Raw genomic sequence first — 19,845 nt, forward strand, 5'->3', positions numbered from 1 at the left:
TGATCCAGTCTTAGCTGGGAGCCAGACTGATACTGCAGCACCTTCAGAGGCCAGCCTGAAAGAGTCCCTCAAAAGGAAAGGGAAGTCACTGAGTTGTTAATTTTTGAACTCCCTTTTTCACAGACACACCTATAGGGCATAAGCCAATCTGATTTTCATCTGCTGAAGTTGACAAAATGCTCAAGGCTGTTTGCAGGGACCTAACCCCACAGCAGCTAAGAGGGTCACTTCCAGCATTCTGCATAAAGGTCTCCACAGAGCCACCCACAACTAATAGTTCCCGCTTCCCCGTGCATGACTTTGCTGGGAAACGATGCTTTTAATGGCAGCACCTCAACCCCTGCCTCCTAGGATGGGATTCCTCCTGGGTAATGAGCCAGACACTGCCAGGAAAATGACCTTTGGAAAGGCCAAAACTTGCTAGCAGCATTATGGGTTGCATTTCTCAAGAGTCCTCTGTACAGTTTTCACGCCCACGTCCTTGCTGAGGGTGTAAAACGCAGTTTCTCCCACCTTCACCTTCATCTACAGCCCTTCAGAGGGGGCACTGTGTATGGTTTTGTGGGTGTTGGTACAAAGAGCACATGTAAAGGTTTGGCTTTGGTAAGGAATTAGAAAAATACAGCAAAAAAAGCCTAACTTCTTATCAGTGCAAAAACGTGTCACCTCTTCACAGGCAAGCCCCACAGATCACTGCTCTTTAGGTAGGACCTGCAAGGCCTAGTCAGATCATCTGAAGCTGATTGGGAATAGGTACATATTTGGCCTTAAATCTGGGTTTTCTTTTTTGTCTAACTCCTTCCATTCCAGCCTCCTGGCTTGTATGAGGAATAGTGTGGCCAGCAGGAGCAGGGAGGTGATTGTCCACCTGTACTTGGCGCTGGTGAGGCCACACCTGGAATCCTGTGTCCAGTTTTGGGCCCCTCAATACAAGAAGGACATTGAGGTGCTGGAGCGTGTTCAGAGAAAGGCAACGAAGCTGGTGAAGGGTCTGGAGCACAGGGCTGATGGGGAGCGGCTGAGGGAACTGGGATTGTTTAGCTTAGAGAAGAGGAGGCTGAGGGGAGACCTTATTGCTCTCTACAACTACCTGAAAGGAGGTTGTAGTGAGGTGGGTGTTGGTCTCTTCTCCAAGTAGCTAGTGATAGGACAAGAGGAAATGGGCTCAAGTGGTGCCAGGGGAGGTTTAGATTGGATATTAGGAAAAATTTCTTCATGGAAAGGGTAGTCAAGCATTGGAACAGGCTGCCCAGAGAGGTGGTGGAGTCACCACCCCTGGAAGCATTCAAAAAACGGGTAGATGTGGCACTCTGGGACATGGTTTAGTCTAGTCTACCCTTGATTGGTTTAGTGTGGACTTGGTAGTGTAGGTTAATGGTTGGACTGGATGATCTTAAAGGTCTTTTCCAACCTAAATATGATTCTATGATGCTATGATTGGGTTGGAGCAGAAGGATAGATGATGAACAGGGAAATTTTGGTATGCCAATGGTTATTCTGGTATACCTTCCTGTGTGCTGATGTAGTCTTGTGATGGGTGACAGTGGAGCCAGTCCAACAGTGGGTCAGATGGAGGATGCCAGAGGAAGGACAGGAAGGAGAGTTGTGTCAACGATGCAACTAAACATGACAGGGACCATTCCTAAGGCAACTAGGATGGCTGGCCACATCCATACTGTTAATCTCTTTCACCCTCCAGAACAAGGGGGCTGAATTAAAATGATCTATTGGGAATGCTCCCTGGCCCATGCCAACCCCCAGCTGTGCCCAAGGGATAGTTTGGGTCGGTGCTAGTTGGCCTGTGCCCAAACTGTGCCCAGGTTAGCTGATATTATAAAGCCATGGTCCTGTACCTCTGCCCCTACACTGGTTTACTTGGCAACATGGACATGATGATGTCCCAGAGAATTTTGCTATGGATGTTCTCACAGAAGAGGGTAGATAGGGCCTTTCCCTCTCTCCTTCCCCTCCACTGCTCCTGCCCCAAAACACTCATCAGTTATGGTCGTAGACTATTTGGACTAAAGCTGTTGCAATCACACCACATATAAGTGAAATCTCTGGCTTTTCCCCTATAAACTAATTGGCCCTTTTGATTACAGATCAAAAGGTGATTGATCACCTTTTGTAGTGATTTAGTTTCAAAACCAGTTTTGAGTACAGGAATGTGATTTAAATTCTCAGAAGCATAAAGGAAGGAAGGAAGGAAGTAAAGCGAGTGAGCTAACAAGCAAGCAAGCTGTGGGACCAAATCCTATTTGGCAGAGAGCTCCTGTTCTTACACAAATGACAAAATCCCAGGGAAATATTCATACAAAGAAAAGAAAATGTCATTGATTTTCCATGCACAAAAGACTAAGAAGCAGTTGTTCATCTTCCACTGGTACAAATGTTGTGAAAAGGGTGTGCTGAGAGAACAGCATGGTCATGAGATCAGGCACCCATGAAAAGTGTACCGATAACAGCAAGGTGAGAAGGTCTGCCAGGTCTCCCAGCTCTTTCAGATGCGGGAGTTAATGTTACCCAGATATGCTGCATCTGCATGGCTCTCGCCCTGCCTTTCTTCAGCTGTATAAAGTAGGGACCTCACCCTGCTGGGGAATTGGATAAAGAGCAGATTTTGCCTTTTTTCCTGATGTAAACACGTAAATAAATGTACTACAGGCTGGAACAGTGAGATTTTTATAGACAGCTCTCCATGCCTTGTTAATCATTATTTACTTTGCACTGGATTTTGGCAGTCTCTGTTGTACCCCATTTGGTTCTTGGACAAGCCCTTCCCTAGTGGGAAGTCACCAACTGGAAGGGGAAATAGAGGCACACAGAGAAGCAGGCAGAGGAGGGGAGAGCAGCCAGGAATCTGCTGAGTCTTGTTAAGGTATTGCATATGATTCAGTGGCAGCTGCACTTGCCTTGCTGGGTAATTGTGCAATTAATTGATGCTTACAGCAAACTTAAATTATTTGGGACAGCAATAGAAGTGGTATCTGAGCTACTCTGGCACCATTGTCTGTGTGTCCCTTTCTCTCCTGATCAATGAGAAAAATTGCTCACAATCCTCTTTCCAGTTTGTATATTTGAAAATGATCGGGCAAATTCCCAGGAAAACACGTGGAAAGGTGGTAAACACACAAACCCACCCCATTTCTGGAAGTAAGTGTCAGTGGAAGCTCAGAAAGTGACAGGCTCTGCCTGTCTTTTTCTTAATCTTTTCTGTGGACATCTGGACCACTGTAAGAGACAGGACCCTGGAGTAGATGTGGAACGATTCTGCACAACCTTTCCTAACTTTCATATGAGATGACTTGCCTAAGATCTCACAGAAGGGTGGTCAGGGCAGAACCTTTCAGAGATGGCATGGTGAGCCACATGTGGAGCCTCTGAAGACACATTTGATTCCTTGCTTCAACAACTTGTTCCCAAGAAACTCTTTCCATACCCATGTTGGTAAAACCAGGAGGTTTTCTCTCCCCTCCTTCCCAGGGGTATTGTAAGAATCAATGTATGAAAGGTGAAGATGCTCTGCTGTCCCAGGGGATGCCAATACATCTGAGATGCTATAAGGAAAAAGACTCTTTGGTATTATCCCTCTACCAACTTTGGGAAAAGGGGAATACTATTAGAAGAACAGTTACCTTTAAACTAATGAGCTCTGACTTGCATACCTCTCATTTAGACATTTATCAATTTAAAAAACTTAAATCTTGATTGCATATCACTATCAGCTTTGGTGTCTGCTCACAAGGGTGGTCCCTGTGCTTTGTCTAGGTCTTCTTGGACTTTGTTCTGACATTTGTCCAGTTCCTAAGGAGACAACCTGACATTCAGGAGTATATCTTGGGTCTGTACTTGGAAAAACAAGTGAAAAATAGCAAAGAGACATTTAAAAAAATCACTGTGAATACAGGTCTGGAACCTGGTGTCACAAATACATTTGAAGATTTAATTGGAACAGTGGAATAAAGAAGTTAGATGGTTTTGGCTTAAAAAAAAACTGTCTAAGAGAAAGGTGCAACCATGAGTGTATATATGTGTGAGTGTGTGTGTGTATTTTCAGGTTTGGGGATTGTAACAGAGGTAGATACCAGAAATTGCTTTGAGCCCTTTTTAGTGTTGTTTTGCCCTGAAATAATTCCGAGGAAATATTCCTCTCTTGTGTATTCTTGGCTGATAATCCATCTCATACCACATCTGGTTTATGGTCTGATTTTAAAGATATCAGTGTACTATCTGAAAGCCCTTCTGTCTCCTGATTGCAGAGAAAGATAAATATCAGCCACGTGCTGTCACCAAAATATACATTGGGAAAGAAATAATCCCCAACAGCTTTGCTGGGGCAATCCTGACCTTACATTACAACATAAGAACAGAGCAATGCCCTATTGGACCATCTATGTCTAGACCTTTTTGACCTTGCTGGTACCATCTGCCTTCACAGCTTCCTATGGCAGCAAGGTCAAGAACTTTGGTGTCTGCAAATGTCAGGATGTCTTTCCTGAGTTGCAACTGCCAGTCCAGTGTCATGGTCTGGGTTATTTTCCCCAGGTGCATTTCCCTAGTGTACTTCTGTCATCTATTTTCCCACTCACTCCATTTTATGAAGTTCTTTACAATTGGCACGGCTTTTAAATATCTGAAATAAAATTGGAAACCTCGAGATTTCATTCTTTAATCTTTTTACTGTGCCATTGATGAAGATATTGACAAAAATTTGTCCCTACATTGAAGATTGGGGCACCCTATGGGTGGCTGCAGTTACAGCCCTGGCACCTCCATCCTGCTCCGCACTAAGGCAGTGGTGAGCCTTAGATGTAAATAAGGATAGGAGTAAGAGACTCCAGGGACAGGCCTGACCAGAGAAAATGAGAGACTCAAAACTTGGGTTTTAGATCTTAATAGACTCCACCATCACTTCTCCAGCAGGCACTTTATCGGTGACTCAGATACTGAGAGAAAAAGAGGCTAAAGACCTTGTTATACTGACACCAGTGCCTGTAAGTTAGCCTCCCTCCACAAAAAGGAGGATCTTTATCTTTAAAACAGGCCCAGCAGAACAAAAATTACCTTACCTTGATCACTAACAGGGAGATGTGTCCTTGTCCTCAACTTAGACACTGAGCCTTGAGTTAACAGGGTGGAGGGAAATGAAAATGAAACTTCAACTTCTGGTGCAGTCATGGGATCGTGCTAGAAGCGAGCATAGCCCAGTGACACAGGAGTGGCACAGGTGCTTACACAGCCATAAAAAATTCTTGCTGCCTGACAATATATTTAAAGTATTCATAATTATTTTCACCAGAAACAGAAAATCCAGAACTGGACCCAATCTAGTGCTGTGAGCAGTGGTTCCATCTCAGGAAATTTGGGCTTGTGCTCACAGGCTTCATGTCCTCCTCTGGTCAACCTCACTGTATGTCAATATTTAGAGTAAATTGTTTTGTATAACGGACCTCAGTAGGACTGATCAGAATTTTCTGAGAACTGGATTTTCATTGGAAAATAAAGATATATCTAAACCAGCATTTGTTACAAGGATTTACAGTTTTATGGACTATTTTTAAGCCTTTCTCCCTCACACTTCCCTATCTGATACAGCCTCAAAAATGTCCTTGTTTGTGCAAGGTAGAGTGTTTTAATTAGAAAAATTCAAAGAGCCTCAAGATTATTAAATAATTTGATTATTAACTAACTTATGACAACTTCCCTTGCATGGGAGACATCAAGTTCTACTGCCTGGTAAACTGTCCCTTTCATTAAACCTCATCACCAGCCAGATTTTGCCTGTATTGTGACTCAAGTCACTCCTGCTTTAAAAAAAAAAAAACAAAACAACTTTAAAAAGTCTTATAAGTTCAGCCCATTGAAGAGTGAGAATAATTGTAAATCTCAGCATTTTTTATGAAATGTAAAAACTGTTCCCTTTAGCCGTAGTGAAAATAATACTTCTAACCCGAAGTATATCAGAATAATTCTTCTTACCAGATACCATTCTTTCAAGAGTGTGCTAGCACTCCCAGCAAAAGCATCTAGCAACCTGTACTATATTGGTATTTTTCAGCTGAAGATCCATGAAAGGAAATACCTCAGTTTCTTTCCATTCAGAGAAGTTAAAGGGACAGAAAATCACATTACAGAGACAGAGTGGTGGTATAAATCTTGCCCCTGGTTTAGCAGCGATTGCAGCTCAGTGAATGCACTCAGTATGTACAGGATTTGACATGTACAGATTCCAACTGCAATGTTTTCCCCATGTCACAGCTATGTGCCTTTGGTCTATGGTCAGGAGACATCTCCCCTGCCTTTGGGTGCTCCCCTTGCTTGTTTGTTTTTGGAAGAACCAAGGACATTAAACAAGAGTAAGGTAGCGACATCTGGAGGACAGCCACCGGCGAAATCCTCTGCTCACCCAACCCATCGGTGACACACCAGGAGTTTTGGGCCATGGGATAGGAGCCCTGAGGTCTACATTCATCAGATAAATGAGAATGGGAGTCATGGAAGGACCTACACTTAGTTTTTTGGTACGGGGTTAGGAACAGCGGCAGCACCCCAAAGGACCTTGCCCTCCTTTGTTCATCAAATTCTTCTGCCTTCTGTCTGTGGCTGTGATTCCCAGGCAATGTCAGGCTTAGGGCATCCCCAGGGCTCTCTAGATCTGTGATGCCCAGATGTGGGATGGTCTGAGCCCAGGGCACGTCTGTTTTCCCCTCTGTCTCCATCCTCCAAGACACTTGTGGAAGGTGCCAGGCAAGCTGTGGGCAGAAAGGGGGTCTTCCGGGGCTGGGTGGCTGGACAGGACAGGCTGTGTCCAGGTAGATTAAGCCCCTTTCACTTTCAGGCCAGCAGCTTTGCCAAAGCCCACGTGCAATCCCACCACCCATGAATCCATGGAAATGATCTTTTTGAGACACTCCATCCACGTGATACACTTAGCTGTTCTTCCTCACTGGCTAAATAACATTTGGGTGGCTGTATGAGCTTCTGAAGATGCTAGTCCAGTATAATGTTCAGATATCACCATTCAGCTGTTGTCCAAACATCAGGAACATGCCTGAGTTCATTGGAGGAGTGATCTCAAGGCTGCCTTGTTAGATGAGTCCTGCACTTGTATTGTTCTGACAGACTTTGGATCAATGTCCTCCTCTGTGTGCAGGATGCAGAACTGTGAGACTTTATTTCCTGCTAAATGCCTGATTCTGGCTCAGACATAGCAGCCTGGATCTCCTGTGGGAGGGTGCACCCCTGGTGTGGCTACAGCTGGAGAAATTACTTTTTTTTTCCTCCGTACTCTTTTCTTGCCTTTCTCATCGATCCATTGCCTCTTTTCATTATGCACCCTGTTTATGTCTTTTAAAATTCACCTTTAAAGAGCCCTTAAAAGGGTTCAACTACTTTTAATGAACTATAACTCATGTAAGGTCATTCCCATAGCTTTGAGTCTCCTTTTTTTTTTTTTTTCCCAGACCTCCATCCCCTTTGTCCATCTCATCAAGAAATGCATGGGAGACCAGGAAGAGAGAAAGTAGAGTGTTTAAGATCCTGATGACTACTCCTGACAGCAGGGTTTCAGTTCCTCACAGCCAGGTGTTTCAACAGAATCAAAAGAAAGGCACTGACATAGTGGAGCAAGTCCAGTGAGAGCCACCAAGGTGATGGTGGACTTGGGTACTTGAGATGTGAGGAGAGGTGGAAATAACTGGGTTTATTCAACCTGAGGAAGAATACACAAAGGGAGCTTACCCCAACCTTCAACCACCTAACAGCAGTGTATAGAGCAGGTGGATGTAGACTTTTCTCAAAGTGTACAGGGATAAGATGGGAGGCAAAAACCACAAACAGCAACAAAAGAACATGTTGTCACAGGGTGCCAGGCTCACAAGGGCCAGTGCTGCAATGGATAAAGTGCCCTGCTATGGAACAGGAGGCTGCAGGCTGAGATTTTGTACAAATCTTCATCTGGATTTAGATGCCCTTGCCCTTCTGGAGGGGGATTGGGACCAGGAGAAGTACCCAGACTTGGAACCACACCTGGGATGTCCACTAATCCTGTCTCCTTTGTAGACAGGATAAGGGAAGGCTGAAGATACCCAGATAATTCCCAACACTGGTCCAGCAAGGAAAGACCACTCTGCCACGGCTCATTTACTGCCCTTCACCTGGGCTGTGGGGTAACGGAGTGGGAAGGCAAAAACAAGTTGCCCATCTCACAGTGCTGCCCCACACAGGTGGGATATCCTGACCCCGGTGTGATTTGAACACACAGCCTTCTGATCTGGAGTCAGACGCGCTACCATTGCGCCACGAGGCCACAGCTGGGGGTCCCATGCCCAAATGTCATCCTGGACTTTATGGCCATGGGCTCTTCTTTGAAGGAAGGGGACTTTTGATTCATCTGACAAAGGAGTGGGAGCATCTTTGCCAGCTGCCTTGCTAACCCTGCAAGGAGGGCTCTAAATGAGGTACTTCAGAGGAGGAAGGCCTAAACATGACCATTATCCGGAGCAGCCTTGCAGGTCTTCTCCCAGGAGAAACAAGCTCCTGAGTGTGGTGTTTCCAGAGGGACAGGAGGGATGGTGGCCCACCAGCTCTCTGGGGAGAGAGGCCCCACTCACCTGGCAGATGCACAGCCACCACCTGAAGTCCTGTGGCAGGAGGGGCCCTCACATATTTTTCATGGCCTGGTTGGGGTCACCTTCCTCCCTAAAGGAAGATAGAGTATGCTTTGAGTTCATCTGCCCCCATGTATCCTGCTCCTTCGCTGTTCCCTCTGCACCTCTGCCCCATCCTTCCCTGAGCTTTCACCCTCCAGCCTGGTCACTGTGCTGTGGGAAGGACATGGCTGCCCTCTCCTCAAGGGGTGGCCTTGTCCTCTCCACCTCCCACAGCCCTTCTCTTGGGGTGGCCTGGTGACCCCGGGGTGCTGCCCATGGAGATGACACCCCCACCGCTCAGGCTGAGGTCCGTGCCGGGGACCTCCAACCTGACCTCGTGGCGCAAGGGCAGCGCGTCTGACTCCAGATCAGAAGGTTGTGTGTTCAAATCACACCGGGGTCAGCCTTGGCGTGCCACTGGCCACCTTCTGTATTGCCCCTGCTTTTCCGTGGGGCTGCTCTGCAGGGCTCTGCAAGGCATTGGCCAGCTCAGATATAGGAGGCACCTCGGGCTGTGGGGGAACCGTGATGCCCAGAGCTTTCCTTTCAGCCAAGTGCTGTGCTCTTTGGTATGGCTCCAGTTGAGAGGTTATGGGTCATGAGTGGAGGCCAATGCAGGAGGGGGTTTGTGGTGGGTGCCTGCCACAGTTTGCCTCATCAACAAGCTGAAGAAAATGAAGTCTTCCTCAGGGAAGGGCAAGAAGCTTCACAACTGCATGCTCAGTCACTCCGGGGGCACCTGCGCTTACCCTCGGGCAATACTTGCCTGGGAGGGAAACATGAGCTGGTACAGTCAGGCCGGTGGACTTCTGGAAGGCGTCAAGTGCAGTTACTCAATGAAAGATCATGGCGACAGGGAGGCATTTCTGAAGAACAACATGAGAGGCGTTTTCAAGAATAATAAGAAGGAGGACCTGGGGAACTCTAGTCCGATCAGCCTCACCTCGGAGCCCGCATGAAGACTATGGAATAAATACTCCTGAAAGCCATGCGCAGATGAAGGGAGGACATGAAAATGACTGGAAACAGTGATGGTGGATTTAACAAGGGCACACCACTCTTGGCTAGCGTGATAGTGTTCTTTGAAGAGATGATTTCCTCGGTGTTCAAGAGGACACCAAGGAACATCATGTATCTTGAGTACGATTTGATCTCTGACCGGGTCTCCCAGAATGTAGCAGGACACACAGACAGAGCATCTAAGCTGAATCACAAGGCAAAGCAAAGTGGCTGGACCAGGGGGCCAAGGCGGTTGCAGTCAGCACTTGGCAGTGCAGCTGACGTTCCTCACTGCTTGATGTTGCACTGGATGTTCTTTGGTGCCTTCGTGACGGGCGCAATGGGCGCAGAGGACGTTCTACAGAAGGAAGGATGCGGGCAGCCTGCCAGGGCTGCTGAGGGAGCAGGGCCAGTGGCGCAATGGACAACGCGCCTGACTACGGATCAGGAGACTGCAGGTTCGACTCCTGCCTGGCTCGACACTTTTAGCCTGGCGGCAGCTCCTCCTGCTCCCTCTGTGCGAAGACCTTCCTTCTCCTGCCTGTCACCCGTCCTCATCCGACCTCTGGGCCTCCTGCAGGGCAGAAGTGCTGGAGCGTCCCATTGCCATGCAGGAAGGAAAGAGTTCCTCCAGCCCTTATGGTGGAGCTGGGCACCTTGTCTCATCACTCTCCTCTACACAGTACTGACACCCCTCTATTCCCACTGCTTACTCATGTTCCACGCTGGCAATACTGCACACAGCTTTGGGCCCCCCAGTATAAGGACATTGCTCAGCTGGAACAAGTCCAGCGGAGGGCCACCAATATGGCCTTGTGTTTGTCCCATGGCTTCTCCTCATACTGGCTGTAAGAGGAGAAGCCATGGGAACTGGGTTTATTTAGCCTGGGGAAGAGGAGGTTTAGATGAGAACCTGATAGCAAACTTCCAGTACCTATGAGGAGGTCGTCAAGCCAGGCTCTTCACAGCACTTCATGGTGAAAGGATGAGACACAATAGGTATACATTGAAATGCGATGCTCTGTCCAAATACGAGGGGAAAGTATTTTCCCCAATTATTTGCCATTCATGAAGGTGGGCAGGAGAGAGGGATAGAGAGAGGAGGTGAAAAAGGGAGGGAGCTGCAACCAAGGCATGGGAACAGGGTCTCAGCAGGTAGGTTTTCAGGGGGTGCAAGAGGTGCCCGGTGGGTGTTGGAGTTAATGACTGAGGTGGGGGAGACATCTCACTTACCCCGCAGGAGGCTCAGCTGCAATGCCCAGCTTATCAGGGTTGGGGTGAGTCCGGGGTCTCCTGGGAGCTGTAGTGGCCAGCTCTGGGGTGGTCCCCCATGGGGAGCACATCCCCACCACCCAGGCTGGATCCATGCTTGGGGGCTGCATCCCTCCATATCGACCTTGTAGCACGAGGGCAGCACATCTGACTCCAGATCAGGAGGTTGTGTGGTTGAATCACACCAGGGTAAAGGTTGCCCATTTCTGTGGGATGCTTCTGAGGTGCTTCCTCCCCACATGGCAGGACTTTACTTTTGTCGCTTCTAAGGCTCATGAGGCTCCTATCAGCCCGTTTCTTCTGCCTCACAAGACCCCTCTGCAGAGCAAGCCTGCCCTCCAGCATACCAGCCTCTGCTCCCAATTTGATGTTAACCAGAGACTCGCTGAGTGTGCACCCCATCCTATCATGCAGGTTGTTAATGAAGGCATTTAAGAGTGTCAGCATCAGTAGCAGCACCTGCAAGCTCCATTACCAACAGGACACTTGCTACATTTCCAGCTGGTGATCCCAGCACTGGGTCTGGTGGTCCAGCCAGGTTTTCACCCACCTTCTTAGCCTCTCATTCAGTCCATATCTTTTCAGTCTGGCTACATGAAGACTTGGAGACCCTGTTTAAAAGTCAGGATAAACACGTGTTTCTTTCCCAGGTTCCAGCAAGGCAGGCAGCCTGGTAGGTCAGGTAGGACCATAGTAAATCTATGCTGGCAGTTTGCAGCTACTTTTGTGTCCTTCATGTGTCCGTTTTGCTCAAGTGATTCCTGACTTGATCATCCTCTGCCGTGAATAATCCACTGCCATAGGCTCTGTCAGAAGGTAAAGGGACATAAAGCTGCGAGCAGACCTCATCAGTAAAGACAGAGGCAGAGAAGGCATTGAGTACCTCAGCCTGCTCCATGTCTGTTGCTATTTCCCTCACTCACTCAGAAGTGTTCCCACACTTTCTTTTAATTTTCTTTTGCTGCTTTTCTTTTTTATTCTAAAAGCCATTTTCTTGACCTTTCACATTGCTACTAATCTCAGCTCCAACTGAGCTTTGTTTTTCCTGTGTCAGCAGCTAATTCTATCCATCAGATTGGGGGAATGATTATCACCCTGTTTGCCACTTGTGGGACCACATGTGGAGTCTGTGTCCAGTTTTGGGCTCTCCAGGACAAGACAGACATTTACAGACTGCATTAAGTCCCAGAGATGGTCATCCAGATGAGAAGGTCGTGGAGCGCCTGATGAGGAGTGGCCTAGAGAGCTAGGTTTCTACGATACAGAGAAGAAAAGGTCAAGGAAGGACTGCAATCTTGTCTTATGCTCTGTGTGCCTACAGAGAAAGTGGAGCGAGGCTTTTCTGGTGGACATAGAGGATGGAGCTCAACAAAAACAGATTACCTGAAGGAAAACTTCTATTAGACGATAGGGAAAAAAATTCACGCATCTGAAGTCACACATTAGAACACGGTCCCAGAGAGATTTTGGAGTTCCCATCCTTGGAGACATTCAAAGCCTGGATAACAAAATGACCTAATGTGAAAAACTTTTGTGCTCTGAGCAGGGGATTAGATCATTTGGCTTCCAGGGATCTCATAAAATCTAATTTTTTATACACTTAACTAAATCCTCTTGCACTCTCCTCTGCTCCCCTCACAAAGCCCATCCAGCGATGGGAAGCCCCCAGAGCTCCAGGAGGACCAGGGCCAGTGGTGCAATGGACAACACGCCTGACTACGGATCAGGAGACTGCAGGTTCGACTCCTGCCTGGCTCGCCATTTTCCTGCCCACAGCCTGGCCGTAGTACTGATGGTGACAGGGGACCACTTTCTCCATGGTGGCCTGCCTTTGCCTGGAGTTTCTCCCTCATTTCTGGGCTTCCTGCACAGCAAAAACTTCCCTCGCATCAGGGGAGGCTCTGACTGGATATACTGGCAAAAAAGATTTCACTGTGAGGGTGGTAAATCACTGAGAGAGGGGCCCAGAGAGGCTGTGGTCTCTCCATCTTTGGAGGTATTCAGCGCTCAAGCAGGAAAGGACAAAGCTATATTTGCTCCATGTTGTCAGTGTCTTGTTTGTACTGAGGAGGTTAGTCTTGGGCACAGTGCCACAACGATGGTCTCAGAAGTGCTGGATGGAGAGCAATAATCCTTCCTCTTCATCTGGTAGCTCTTCTTGGTAGGACAGCCCAGCATGCAGTTGGCCTTCATGGTTGCAAGGGCACCCTGCTGACTTTTGTTCAAGTTATTGTTCTCCAGCGCCCCTGTCGTGGTTTAACCCAGAAGGCCGCTAAACACCACACAGCTGTTCGCTCACTCCCCCCGCAGTGGGAGGGGGGAGAGAATCGGAAAAAAGGTAAAATTCATAGATTGAGATAAAGATGATTTAATAGGACAGAAAAAGAAGGGAAAATAATAATAATGATAAAAGAATATACAAAATAAGTGATGCATAATGCGATTGCTCACTACCTGCTGAGCAATGCCCAGCCAGTTTCTGAGCAGTGGCCCCCCCCCCCCCCCCTCCTCCCCCAAGCCAACTCCCCCAGTTTTTTGTTCAGCATGACATCATATGGTATGGAATATCCCTCTGGGCAGTTTGGGTCAGCTGTCCTCGTTGTGTCCCCTCCCATCTTCTTGTACACCTCCAACCTTCCCTCTGGCAGGGCAGTATGAGAAGCTGAAAAGTCCTTGACTTAGTGTAAGCACTGCTCAGCAACAACTAAACCATCAGTGTGTTATCAACATTATTCTCATCCTAAATCCAAAACACAGCACTGGGTCAGCTACTAGGAAGAAAATTAACTCTATCCCAGCTGAAACCAGGACAACCCCCTGTGCCTTTTTCTGCACAGCTGTTTTCTGGGCAGTCTGTAGTGCTGGATGGGGTTAGCCCATCCCAGAGGCAGGACATGGTGTTTACCTTTGCTGAACTTCCTTCACCCTGTCCAGGTGACTCTGAATGACAGCCATCCCTGCCAACGTCAGCTGCTCCCTCCTCACTGGTGTCATCCATGAACTCACATAGGACTTAGGATTCATCCTATCCCAGTACTGAGTATGTCAATGAAGAAGTTCAACAGCATCAGTTGCAGCATTGACCCCTGAGGAGCACTAGGAGCAACTAATCACCATTCGCACCTCCTGCCCCTGACCACGATCCTTCAAGCCCAACCTCCCAGCCCACTTTCCACCCACCCATTACCCACAGTTCTTACTAGTGAGGCTTCAGTCAGCTTTCACTCAGTAGCACTCAGGGAAACAGGCAGGAGATCTGCACAGGGCTTATGAGGAAAACATACACTCAGAGACCCCAGAAGCAACCTGCTGCTCAGCAGTCTAGGAGGTCAACAGGCCAGGCCAAAAAGGACTTGAGGAGTGGTGGCTGTTGAAGCAGGTGGCACGTTCACAGCTTTGACTAAGTCATAAGATGATGCTCCTGTGATGCTGATGTCAGAGAGATGGGAAAAAAGCCTGGAAGGGGAAGGACCTCATGAAGACAGCTGTCCCCTGTCACCTCCACAGCAGCCAGGCAGTTTTAGGGTGAGCCAGGCAGGAGTCGAACCTGCAATCTCCTGATCCGTAGTCAGGCGCGTTGTCCATTGCGCCACTGGCCCCAGCCTCTGGTCCCACCTGGTGCCCCCACCGTGCTTTCTGTACCGCCTGGGTGCGTTGGTGGTCAAAGGGAAGTGGCAAGACCTCACCTAGCTCCCTCCTGTCCCATCCATGACAGCCTTGCCCCACTCACCTATGGGTGAGAGGTCAGTATGGGTCCTGCTGGTCCCATCACCCAGAACAAATGAAGCCAGGCAGCAAGGGCAGATGGTGGCCTCCACCCCCTCAGCTGCTCCGGTGGGTTGGAGGTGACATCTTGCCTGCCCCATGGAAGGTGTGCCTACAATTCCCAGCCAACACAGGACTTGGAGCCATGGTGCACAGCTGAGAATTCAGCTCAGCCCAAGGCCATCTGTTTTTTTGTCCACTTACTCCTGCCTGATGACAGAGGCAGAGCAGGTAAGCTGTGGGTAGAGAGACCTTGCTTGATGGCCAGTTGTTCTGGGCTAGCCTGTACGTGGGCATCTTCAACCTTCCTTGCCTAAGCCACATGCAAGGTGAAGGTACCACAAAGGTGGTGACAAGCCCATGAGCCTTCCAATGTGGGAGTAGCAAAAGAACACGGAAGCAGGAACTTCCCATTGAATAACAGAGTGATTTCAAGTTGGAAATGACATGTGCCGTTCTCTAGTCCAAATTTCCACTCAACTTATGACACTCAGATCAGTGCCTTTCCTGCTTGAGCGCTGAATACCTCCAAAGATGGAGAGACCACAGCCTCTCTGGGCCCCTCTCTCAGTGATTTACCACCCTCACAGTGAAATCTTTTTTGCCAGTATATCCAGTCAGAGCCTCCCCTGATGCGAGGGAAGTTTTTGCTGTGCAGGAAGCCCAGAAATGAGGGAGAAACTCCAGGCAAAGGCAGGCCACCATGGAGAAAGTGGTCCCCTGTCACCATCAGTACTACGGCCAGGCTGTGGGCAGGAAAATGGCGAGCCAGGCAGGAGTCGAACCTGCAGTCTCCTGATCCGTAGTCAGGCGTGTTGTCCATTGCACCACTGGCCCTGGTCCTCCTGGAGCTCTGGGGGCTTCCCATCGCTGGATGGGCTTTGTGAGGGGAGCAGAGGAGAGTGCAAGAGGATTTAGTTAAGTGTATAAAAAATTAGATTTTATGAGATCCCTGGAAGCCAAATGATCTAATCCCCTGCTCAGAGCACAAAAGTTTTTCACATTAGGTCATTTTGTTATCCAGGCTTTGAATGTCTCCAAGGATGGGAACTCCAAAATCTCTCTGGGACCGTGTTCTAATGTGTGACTTCAGATGCGTGAATTTTTTTCCCTATCGTCTAATAGAAGTTTTCCTTCAGGTAATCTGTTTTTGTTGAGCTCCATCCTCTATGTCCACCAGAAAAGCCTCGCTCCACTTTCTCTGTAGGCACACAGAGCATAAGACAAGATTGCAGTCCTTCCTTGACCTTTTCTTCTCTGTATCGTAGAAACCTAGCTCTCTAGGCCACTCCTCATCAGGCGCTCCACGACCTTCTCATCTGGATGACCATCTCTGGGACTTAATGCAGTCTGTAAATGTCTGTCTTGTCCTGGAGAGCCCAAAACTGGACACAGACTCCACATGTGGTCCCACAAGTGGCAAACAGGGTGATAATCATTCCCCCAATCTGATGGATAGAATTAGCTGCTGACACAGGAAAAACAAAGCTCAGTTGGAGCTGAGATTAGTAGCAATGTGAAAGGTCAAGAAAATGGCTTTTAGAATAAAAAAGAAAAGCAGCAAAAGAAAATTAAAAGAAAGTGTGGGAACACTTCTGAGTGAGTGAGGGAAATAGCAACAGACATGGAGCAGGCTGAGGTACTCAATGCCTTCTCTGCCTCTGTCTTTACTGATGAGGTCTGCTCGCAGCTTTATGTCCCTTTACCTTCTGACAGAGCCTATGGCAGTGGATTATTCACGGCAGAGGATGATCAAGTCAGGAATCACTTGAGCAAAACGGACACATGAAGGACACAAAAGTAGCTGCAAACTGCCAGCATAGATTTACTATGGTCCTACCTGACCTACCAGGCTGCCTGCCTTGCTGGAACCTGGGAAAGAAACACGTGTTTATCCTGACTTTTAAACAGGGTCTCCAAGTCTTCATGTAGCCAGACTGAAAAGATATGGACTGAATGAGAGGCTAAGAAGGTGGGTGAAAACCTGGCTGGACCACCAGACCCAGTGCTGGGATCACCAGCTGGAAATGTAGCAAGTGTCCTGTTGGTAATGGAGCTTGCAGGTGCTGCTACTGATGCTGACACTCTTAAATGCCTTCATTAACAACCTGCATGATAGGATGGGGTGCACACTCAGCGAGTCTCTGGTTAACATCAAATTGGGAGCAGAGGCTGGTATGCTGGAGGGCAGGCTTGCTCTGCAGAGGGGTCTTGTGAGGCAGAAGAAACGGGCTGATAGGAGCCTCATGAGCCTTAGAAGCGACAAAAGTAAAGTCCTGCCATGTGGGGAGGAAGCACCTCAGAAGCATCCCACAGAAATGGGCAACCTTTACCCTGGTGTGATTCAACCACACAACCTCCTGATCTGGAGTCAGATGTGCTGCCCTCGTGCTACAAGGTCGATATGGAGGGATGCAGCCCCCAAGCATGGATCCAGCCTGGGTGGTGGGGATGTGCTCCCCATGGGGGACCACCCCAGAGCTGGCCACTACAGCTCCCAGGAGACCCCGGACTCACCCCAACCCTGATAAGCTGGGCATTGCAGCTGAGCCTCCTGCGGGGTAAGTGAGATGTCTCCCCCACCTCAGTCATTAACTCCAACACCCACCGGGCACCTCTTGCACCCCCTGAAAACCTACCTGCTGAGACCCTGTTCCCATGCCTTGGTTGCAGCTCCCTCCCTTTTTCACCTCCTCTCTCTATCCCTCTCTCCTGCCCACCTTCATGAATGGCAAATAATTGGGGAAAATACTTTCCCCTCGTATTTGGACAGAGCATCGCATTTCAATGTATACCTATTGTGTCTCATCCTTTCACCATGAAGTGCTGTGAAGAGCCTGGCTTGACGACCTCCTCATAGGTACTGGAAGTTTGCTATCAGGTTCTCATCTAAACCTCCTCTTCCCCAGGCTAAATAAACCCAGTTCCCATGGCTTCTCCTCTTACAGCCAGTATGAGGAGAAGCCATGGGACAAACACAAGGCCATATTGGTGGCCCTCCGCTGGACTTGTTCCAGCTGAGCAATGTCCTTATACTGGGGGGCCCAAAGCTGTGTGCAGTATTGCCAGCGTGGAACATGAGTAAGCAGTGGGAATAGAGGGGTGTCAGTACTGTGTAGAGGAGAGTGATGAGACAAGGTGCCCAGCTCCACCATAAGGGCTGGAGGAACTCTTTCCTTCCTGCATGGCAATGGGACGCTCCAGCACTTCTGCCCTGCAGGAGGCCCAGAGGTCGGATGAGGACGGGTGACAGGCAGGAGAAGGAAGGTCTTCGCACAGAGGGAGCAGGAGGAGCTGCCGCCAGGCTAAAAGTGTCGAGCCAGGCAGGAGTCGAACCTGCAGTCTCCTGATCCGTAGTCAGGCGCGTTGTCCATTGCGCCACTGGCCCTGCTCCCTCAGCAGCCCTGGCAGGCTGCCCGCATCCTTCCTTCTGTAGAACGTCCTCTGCGCCCATTGCGCCCGTCACGAAGGCACCAAAGAACATCCAGTGCAACATCAAGCAGTGAGGAACGTCAGCTGCACTGCCAAGTGCTGACTGCAACCGCCTTGGCCCCCTGGTCCAGCCACTTTGCTTTGCCTTGTGATTCAGCTTAGATGCTCTGTCTGTGTGTCCTGCTACATTCTGGGAGACCCGGTCAGAGATCAAATCGTACTCAAGATACATGATGTTCCTTGGTGTCCTCTTGAACACCGAGGAAATCATCTCTTCAAAGAACACTATCACGCTAGCCAAGAGTGGTGTGCCCTTGTTAAATCCACCATCACTGTTTCCAGTCATTTTCATGTCCTCCCTTCATCTGCGCATGGCTTTCAGGAGTATTTATTCCATAGTCTTCATGCGGGCTCCGAGGTGAGGCTGATCGGACTAGAGTTCCCCAGGTCCTCCTTCTTATTATTCTTGAAAACGCCTCTCATGTTGTTCTTCAGAAATGCCTCCCTGTCGCCATGATCTTTCATTGAGTAACTGCACTTGACGCCTTCCAGAAGTCCACCGGCCTGACTGTACCAGCTCATGTTTCCCTCCCAGGCAAGTATTGCCCGAGGGTAAGCGCAGGTGCCCCCGGAGTGACTGAGCATGCAGTTGTGAAGCTTCTTGCCCTTCCCTGAGGAAGACTTCATTTTCTTCAGCTTGTTGATGAGGCAAACTGTGGCAGGCACCCACCACAAACCCCCTCCTGCATTGGCCTCCACTCATGACCCATAACCTCTCAACTGGAGCCATACCAAAGAGCACAGCACTTGGCTGAAAGGAAAGCTCTGGGCATCACGGTTCCCCCACAGCCCGAGGTGCCTCCTATATCTGAGCTGGCCAATGCCTTGCAGAGCCCTGCAGAGCAGCCCCACGGAAAAGCAGGGGCAATACAGAAGGTGGCCAGTGGCACGCCAAGGCTGACCCCGGTGTGATTTGAACACACAACCTTCTGATCTGGAGTCAGACGCGCTGCCCTTGCGCCACGAGGTCAGGTTGGAGGTCCCCGGCACGGACCTGAGCCTGAGCGGTGGGGGTGTCATCTCCATGGGCAGCACCCCGAGGGTGTCCAGCAACCTCTCAGCTGCAGCTACAGAGGGGAAGGATGGCCAAGGTCTGGCTGCAGAGGGGAGTCCAGGCTGGAGGATGAATGTGCAGGGTGGGATGGGGTGATCTGCAGGGTTAGTGCATGCAGGAGCCAGGCTCAGGGATGCTGTGAGGGACAATGATGGCCCAGGGCAGAACACAGGAAAAAGACCATGTCCCCTTGTCGTGGTTTAGCCCCAGCCAGCAACTAAGCACCACGCAGCCGCTCGCTCACTCCCGCTACCCCGATGGGATGGGGGAGAGAATTGGAGGAGGAAGAGAGAGAAACACTCCTGGGTTGAGATAAGAACAGTTTAATAATTGAAATAAAGTAAAATAGTAATGCTAATAGTAACGGTATAATAATGATGATAATAATAATAATAATATCCAAAGCAAGTGATGCACAATGCAATTGCTCACCACCCGCCGACCCATACCCAGACAGTTCCCGAGCAGCAATTGCTGCTCCCTGGCCACCCCCCCCCAGTTTCTATACTGAGCATGATGCCATATGGTATGGAATAGCCCTTTGGGCAGTTGGGATCAACTGTTCTGGCTGTGCCCCCTCCCAGTTTCTTGTGCACCTGGCAGAGCATGGGA

The 19,845-nt window shown here is 49.1% G+C and overlaps 8 non-coding genes across 8 annotated transcripts; 3 read left to right on the top strand and 5 right to left on the bottom strand.

The window, feature by feature from the left end:
* Positions 1-8,236: 8,236 nt before the first annotated feature.
* On the bottom strand, positions 8,237-8,308 carry TRNAW-CCA (transfer RNA tryptophan (anticodon CCA)). The gene has a single exon. It is a non-coding gene; the product is annotated as a tRNA-Trp (tRNA).
* Positions 8,309-8,982: 674 nt separating this feature from the next.
* Positions 8,983-9,054, top strand: TRNAW-CCA (transfer RNA tryptophan (anticodon CCA)). Its single transcript has one exon. It is a non-coding gene; the product is annotated as a tRNA-Trp (tRNA).
* A 1,002-nt stretch (positions 9,055-10,056) lies between these two features.
* TRNAR-ACG (transfer RNA arginine (anticodon ACG)) lies at positions 10,057-10,129 on the top strand. Its single transcript has one exon. It is a non-coding gene; the product is annotated as a tRNA-Arg (tRNA).
* A 2,478-nt stretch (positions 10,130-12,607) lies between these two features.
* TRNAR-ACG (transfer RNA arginine (anticodon ACG)) lies at positions 12,608-12,680 on the top strand. Its single transcript has one exon. It is a non-coding gene; the product is annotated as a tRNA-Arg (tRNA).
* Positions 12,681-14,448: 1,768 nt separating this feature from the next.
* Positions 14,449-14,521, bottom strand: TRNAR-ACG (transfer RNA arginine (anticodon ACG)). The gene has a single exon. It is a non-coding gene; the product is annotated as a tRNA-Arg (tRNA).
* Positions 14,522-15,451: 930 nt separating this feature from the next.
* Positions 15,452-15,524, bottom strand: TRNAR-ACG (transfer RNA arginine (anticodon ACG)). Its single transcript has one exon. It is a non-coding gene; the product is annotated as a tRNA-Arg (tRNA).
* A 2,478-nt stretch (positions 15,525-18,002) lies between these two features.
* Positions 18,003-18,075, bottom strand: TRNAR-ACG (transfer RNA arginine (anticodon ACG)). Its single transcript has one exon. It is a non-coding gene; the product is annotated as a tRNA-Arg (tRNA).
* A 1,002-nt stretch (positions 18,076-19,077) lies between these two features.
* TRNAW-CCA (transfer RNA tryptophan (anticodon CCA)) lies at positions 19,078-19,149 on the bottom strand. Its single transcript has one exon. It is a non-coding gene; the product is annotated as a tRNA-Trp (tRNA).
* Positions 19,150-19,845: the final 696 nt, after the last annotated feature.

Source organism: Pelecanus crispus, chromosome 3 (assembly GCF_030463565.1).
Source record: "Pelecanus crispus isolate bPelCri1 chromosome 3, bPelCri1.pri, whole genome shotgun sequence".
In the NCBI taxonomy this organism is placed as follows: domain Eukaryota; kingdom Metazoa; phylum Chordata; class Aves; order Pelecaniformes; family Pelecanidae; genus Pelecanus; species Pelecanus crispus.